Here is a 7,284-nt window from a genome sequence, read left to right on the forward strand (position 1 = left end):
CCCACCACTTGAGGAAACTAAGATTGAGCCCGCTCATCAGCCCTGGGTGATATTTATTTTATTTATTTATGGAGAGCGTACCACAGGGCAGACCCTTTGTCCCTTCTGGGGATGCAGTGTTAGGATGACAAAATCCACAGTCCTGTGAGGCTTACGTGCCGGTGGAGGGAGACAGATAACAGGCTGGGGTGGGAGGAGTCCATTCTCTTGGAACGACTTAGAGGATCAAAACATAACTGCCTTTGCCTTCCCCTGCCCATAAAGTAAACTCAGCGGTGGTGATTTTCCTACAATAGAAACGTGCGCAGATCTCACGATTATTCTGTCCACGCCTGGGTTATAGACAATTCTCCTGCCTCTTTAAGTTGTAAGACAGCCTCAGTTTAAGAACTGGAATTTCAGGGGCGCCTGGGTGGCGCAGTCGGTTAAGCGTCCGACTTCAGCCAGGTCACGATCTCGCGGTCCGGGAGTTCGAGCCCTGCGTCGGGCTCTGGGCTGATGGCTCAGAGCCTGGAGCCTGTTTCCGATTCTGTGTCTCCCTCTCTCTCTGCTCCTCCCCCGTTCATGCTCTGTCTCTCTCTGTCCCCCCAAAAAAAAAAAAATAAAAAAAAATAAAAAAAAAATAAAAAACAAACATTAAAAAAAAAATTGGGGTTACAGACCTAGTTTGGATCCTTATCCAAACAAACTACTTGTGAAAAGAGATCTTTGAGACAACTTAGCAAATTTGAATACGTACATGGTATCGATTGATATTAGATAATTATTGTTAATTTTGTTAAGTGTGATAGTTGCATGACTCTTAGGTTAAAAGAAAGTCTGTATTAGTTGGAGATGTATAATGCACAGGGGTTTAAGGGTGAGATGCCATGATATCTAAGATTTGATTTGACGAATCCTACACGCACAGAAGTCACAGAGGCTTTATTATACGTTGCTCTCTACTTAGGTATGTTTTTAAAAGTGTATATTAAAAGTTGCAAAGAAAATAATTTGGCTGTGGTGTGGAGAATGGGTTGCAGGGGCAAGAGGGGAAGCAAAGAGACCAGTTAGGAGGCAGTAAATCCAAAGAGGGGAGAGTGGGGGTGGTGGATTAGAGCAGGGTGGGAGGGTGGGGGTGCAGGTGGAAATAAAGACCCAGAGATTTTAGAGACAGAGCCAACAGAACTTGCAGAGCAGGTGTGAGGAAAATGGGAATAGCATGGGTAAGAATAATGAGAAAGTGACTTTGGGGACAATGAGGGTGCCCATCTTTCCACACCACTGCTTGCATTCTCAAATTCATCCCCACGAGACTGGGAGTGGCGAAATGGGGAACTAAGTCTCTTCGGATTATTTCTGTCTCATGTCAAATTTATGTTCTTGGGTTTGGGGCTGGGCTGAGCCCAAGTTAGCAACGCAAGTGTGGGGAGCTAGCAAAGAGTCAGGCAGAACAGGAGGACTGGCTAATGCGTCTGGAATAGTTGGGAATTCTGTAATTCTACACGGTGGGCAATGGGAAGAAATCACTTCCCACTAGGAGTTGTAGTCCTAAACCGTCAGGTAAAATCCTTGGTTTACCCATCCCTGGAATGAATGTTTTTTTCCACACTAGGGCCACACTACTGCATTTCAGCAGTAGAGCCCAGAAACACAGATCTCAAATTGACTCTTGGTTGGATCAATTATGCAAACACCCGTTTAGCTGCTAGAACACTAGGGAGCTTTGATTCAGCCACAAGGGCTGGTCCCAGCAAATGAACTCCTGACTGCCTGCGATCTGCCTGGAGGCAAAGCTGTTTGTGGGTAGGCATTTGTTTCTGGTGTCCCTCTTTCCTTTTCCTTTCTCTACAACCAGTAAGACAAATGGAGATGTGCACCTGTCCCTATGGATCTATCAACGGCTTGAGTTTTCTGGATATGATCTTGTCTAATGGGGCCAGCCCTTTTTCGCCTGTGTGTTTCCACCTATGTGTGAAGCAGTTTTTGTTATTGTTGCTAAAGCAGTCTGATGTCCTGGCACTGAAATACACACGCACACACAAAGTACAAGGTGCTCTCATTGATCGTTAAGAGCAGAGGCTCTGAATGGTGCTTGGAATAGAGTTGGGACAGTGTTGAGTGGGGTGGCTAGACCCCAAGGGCAGCAGCTGCTTGGCCTATTCTGTCTTCTAACATCCTACTCGATCCTTGATGGCCTCCCTCCACTTGGCCGTCCTTGTCATGTTGATCTCTAGAAAATCAAGTCACCCTGTACCTAACTTGCCCTTGGCCAATAATTTTTAGCTGCTTATTGAGCTGCTGGTGGTGTGTCTAATCCTTGCTCAGCTTATCCATGTGTGCTGCCATTAGAGGACGCCATAAATCATCACTTAAGGACCATAATATCCACTCTAATGGTTAGAACACAGAGTCACCCTCTCCCTTGTGACCCAGTGGCAGCGGCAAGCTCCTGGAATAGATCCCCTATTGTTTTCTTAACAACGTCAGTCTTCGGAGTTAGAGTCTCACATCTCACTACTCATAGCGCATTTTTCTTTAGAACCTGCTCACTCCTGTGCTTTCTCTGCCACCAGAGACTGGCACCTGCTTTTCAGCTGTCACTTAAGGATACCCCATTAAGAAGCAGCCCTAGCAACCTGCCCTCAGACGAATCATTTAATGCATCTGAATCATATTTCCTTCTCAGGTAACTAAGAGTAACATTCTTCCCTTCCTCCTTTCTCGGCATTGTGCTAGGGCCGGAGGAGGCGGGGGTGGGCGGAGGTTGCTGGAATGACCCAATGAGACCTGACTTGTGAATATCCTTTACAAGATACAAGACCCTGCACCAAGCTAGCAATCGTAATAATGAAGAATTGTCGGCAGGAGTTGGGACATATACATACAGCAACAGATAAACGTATCTTTTTTACTCAACAAACCTGTATCGAGAATGTGCCAAGCACTGTGCTGCATACACCTAAGAAGATAGGTGCTTACAATCCATAGTGATAAGATCTATGGTAATGCCGAGTCCCTGATGAGAGTGCACAGAAAATACATCTAACCTGGACTAAGAGAGTTCAGAGGAGACCCCCCCCTGGAAAAGTTGTTGTGCGTGTGCAAACCTGAGCCAAAAGAGAGACTGGAAAATCGTGGCTTCCGGGAAGTGGGAACTGTCTGGCTCTTAGAGTGCAGTCAAGCAGGAGGGTTGGAGAAGTAGGTAGAGTCTCAGTTATGGAGGGTTTGGGACATCGGGGCATAATTGAAAGGTCTCGCTAGAGGCATGATCAGCTTTGTCAGCAAACCATATGGGGAACATTTCAGAAGGAGGAAAGACTGCCTGAGGGAGATCAGTGAGAAGGCTACTGGGATAAGCTGGTTAAAAGATTTTAATAGCATGATCTAAGATAATGCCGGAGGGTTGAAGAGAAGTGGATGGGTTTCAGGGATATTCGGGAGGCAAAATCAATGACGTTTGTTGTCGAATTTGATATGGGGATGGGAGTAGAAGGGATGGTGAAGGGTGACACCCCGATTTCTAGCTTGGATGGTGGTGGCATTCATTCAGATCAGGATTAAGGAAGAAGGATTGGGGCGCCTTGGTGGTGCAGTCGGTTAAGCGTCCGACTTCAGCCAGGTCACGATCTCGCGGTCCGGGAGTTCGAGCCCCGCGTCGGGCTCTGGGCTGATGGCTCAGAGCCTGGAGCCTGCTTCCGATTCTGTGTCTCCTTCTCTCTCTGCCCCTCCCCCGTTCATGCTCTGTCTCTCTCTGTCCCAAAAATAAATAAACGTTTAAAAAAAAAAAAAAGGATTAAGGAAGAAGGATTGCCATATACAGTGATCATTTTGATATGGGCAATGATTCGTTTTCAGGGCTATGGATTCCATGTAGAGATATACACAGTATTTGGATATTCTGCCATTTGTTCCGTGATGCTCGCCTGCCCGTAACTCCAGGAAGGGACAGAATTACAGACCACATGGGCCTCACATGACTGCCAATGCTGACTAGACATGTAATACAGGTCAGACACAAAGGCAGTGAATACAATGGCTGACCGGTAAGTTTTTGTGTGTGATCTGACTCAAATGAGTGAGTTATGCAAATCAGATTGTCTCTGTTTGCCAATCAGATTTTGCCAATCAGCTTCAACCAAGCCACCGAGTCTTGCCAGTCATTAATGGACATTGGTGTTGGAAAGTTTTAGAGTCAGGGGGTTGTGGTAGCAGCCACTGGGGCCACATGTCAGTTGTTGAGAGGGTAGTAAATGTTTAAATGTTAAATAAGCTTGCATTTAACTTTTTTACTTTAGTTCTTTTAAGTGTGTAACCAGAGAAGTCACAATTAGAATAGAAATTGGTACCAGTAGTGGGGTTCAAACCGATAGAGCCTCAACACAGGAGACTAGCTATGGTATTATCAGGATGGTATACGATAAAAAATTGTTTTCATTATAGGATAGGAAATTTGCAGTCTGTGATTTTTGGTGGAAAAACAACTAATTAGGTCGGCATCTGCTATCCCTTGAGACTCAGGCCATATGCATACCAAAGGTGAAGCTTTGGGAGGCTTGATGCCTGAATGTAAGGATAATGAAGCAGATTATTTATTGCTTACAACCTTAGATAATGGCCAGCAGCAAAGAGACAGTTTCTGTCAAGAATGCCTGTCTGTGAGCAACTAAGAAAAACAGAGGGATTATGTAACTCTGGTGCAGAAAGCCCATTTTGCCTGTAGCTGGAGCTCTCTGATTGCTTACAGCCGAGTCCAGAAACCAAACTGTGGTCTTGCCAAACTGTGGTCTGGCCCTAATTTTCCGTCTCATTGAATTTCTAGTGCCAAAGTTAAAGCTCTGATTGACAAAGATGGATGTCCAGGCCATTGGAAAAGAATTCTTTGGGAGGAGGAGTTTCTGGGGAACATGACGCCCCTCAATGCCCCTCCCAGGCATTTCTCACTCCATCTTCCCCACAAAACAAGGAGAATCTTCCCACTGAGAGGTAAGTCTCACAGTGAGGGTGGGAGTACGGATAAGGAAGACAGAGGAGGAAAGACATTCCACTTGCAGTTACCGCCTTTCTGTGCCATGAGGCATCAGCTATTAAGAAAAGGACAGTCAGATGGAAGAAGCTAATCCTGGGTTCTAAACAGCAAAAGATTTGGGAGCCTGGTCCTCAGGATTCATTTGGGCTGTTAAGAATAGGCGGTCTTCTAAGGACATTGGCTTTACCGTGTCAGCCAGGCGTCTTCTGTTGCTACAGGATTTGACATACGCTTGGACCAGGAGCCACTGTGTGGTTCTTGCCCCAGAGATCTCTTCTTGCCTCTATTTTTTTTTTCTTTCCTCTACTTTTCTGAGTGATTCTCCCCCGCCTCCCCCCTCCCCCCCACCCTGCAACACCCTGTGCTGTCATTCTGTTTTTGTCCGTTGCAGGATATTGAGGGAATGGCAGAGGTTAAATTTACCATTTCATTCATAGATTAAAAGAAAGTGAGAGGTCATGTTTGGACAGGAACCCTCAGAACTGGAAGAGGAATGGACAGAACCTGAATGTTGTGGATTCTGAGGCCAGCAAGCAACCTCTACAGCAGCCTTGGGACACTCACTGACTCTGAATGAGGAGCAGAATGTGACTTTCCATTCTTTCAGGGAGACGCATGATTTATAGTTGTAAATGACTGTAAAGTTGACTTATAGTTGTAGATGTGATCAAGTTAGATAAGAACATCCTTGAAAATATCTGAATAGGGGCGCCTGGGTGGCTCAGTCGGTTAAGCGTCCGACTTCAGCTCAGGTCAAGATCTCGCAGTTTGTGAGTTCGAGCCCCGCGTCGGGCTCTGTGCTGACAGCTCGAGCCTGGAGCCTGTTTCAGATTCTGTGTCTCCCTCTCTCTCTGCCCCTCCTCACTCACGCTCTGTCTCTCTGTCTCTGAAAAATGAGTAAACCTTAAAAAAAAGAAAACAAAATATCTGAATAGGGAGAAAGTTATCTGTGCCAGGCAGGGCAAGCAGAAGAATACAATTGACAGGCTTTTATTATTTGTCCTGTCCAGTGAGACCACAAGGGACAGCTCTATATGCACACGAGCCCCTCCCTCTCGTAGAGCCAATAGTTGGCTGTCTATTGGATTTGCAATGGACACCTAACCCTGGGCAGCCATCCTCTGATTCGTTGTCTGGATCAAATGGACAAACTCATCCAAGAAGACTTTTTCTCCCAACACTTGAGCCAGGAGACACGGAGTCTATTGCCACTTGCAGTGGGCTCTGGGCTTGGGTCTTAAACCCTTGCGGCTGATAAGTAGGCAGAGGTAGGTGGTGGGGGGCAAGAGAACAGAGCGGACCCTAAAGCCAGGGAGACAGAGTTGCTGCTTCCATTCTTAATGGGTTGGCCCGGATCTCAAGTGTAGATCCTCTCAGATCTGACAAGGTTTTACTTTCTGTCCTTGAAGTTCATTGGATTTCTGCCTTCTTACAATGAGTCTCAAACTGTAGTGGAAAGCTAGAGTTCAGGAGAGAGATCTGGATAGGAATATGGTTTCCAGACCCATCTACATTTCCATGGAATGAAGACTTTGGGAGTGGATGAAGTCGCCCCAGGGAATGTATAGAGGGAAGCAGAAAATGTTGCCATTCTGCTCCTTGTAAATACATTTCATGCTTGAAAAGACACTAAATGCATGTATGTATTACTTTACTTACCCTTCTAAACAACTCTGTGAGGTAGCTGGTATTACTATCCTGATTTTACAAATAAGGGCAGATGATAAAAAGGATGAAGTCCTGTTGCCCAGGTCACACAGCCTTAGCAACAGCAGCGATGGGTCCTGTCTTCTGGCTGGTCCATTCTCTCCTTGAGTGGGCAACACTTGGTAACTCGAGGAACCGGCATTGCCAGATATTTGCAGAGAAGTTGGTGAGAGAATAAATGAAATGAGGGACATTTATGCCCAGAGCCCCCTTGTTTCCCTTTGTGGGGTTCTTCCTCCCTGGCCCCAGTGACCAGCCTACTGCTCTATAGCACCTCTTGGGGAGACCACTGATGCCCCATCATCAGAGCAGGGAGGGGTCTGTGCTCCAGTTATCCCTCCCCAGGTCAATTCCCAGTCCCCCAGGGTCATATTTAATGCTCCCAAATTCTACTGGTTGGGGGTGGGTAGTGGGGGAAAGATTTGCTAAGTAGTATTCTGTGGAAAAAGGGTTACATGATCAGATCGTTTGGGAAATCCCAAGTTAAATAAACACAAAAATTCCTTTATACTTCTCAGAGCATTAAATGTATTAATGTGCATCTCCCCAAGGGGCATATCGTTGGAAGA

Source organism: Lynx canadensis, chromosome C1, assembly GCF_007474595.2.
Source record: "Lynx canadensis isolate LIC74 chromosome C1, mLynCan4.pri.v2, whole genome shotgun sequence".
In the NCBI taxonomy this organism is placed as follows: domain Eukaryota; kingdom Metazoa; phylum Chordata; class Mammalia; order Carnivora; family Felidae; genus Lynx; species Lynx canadensis.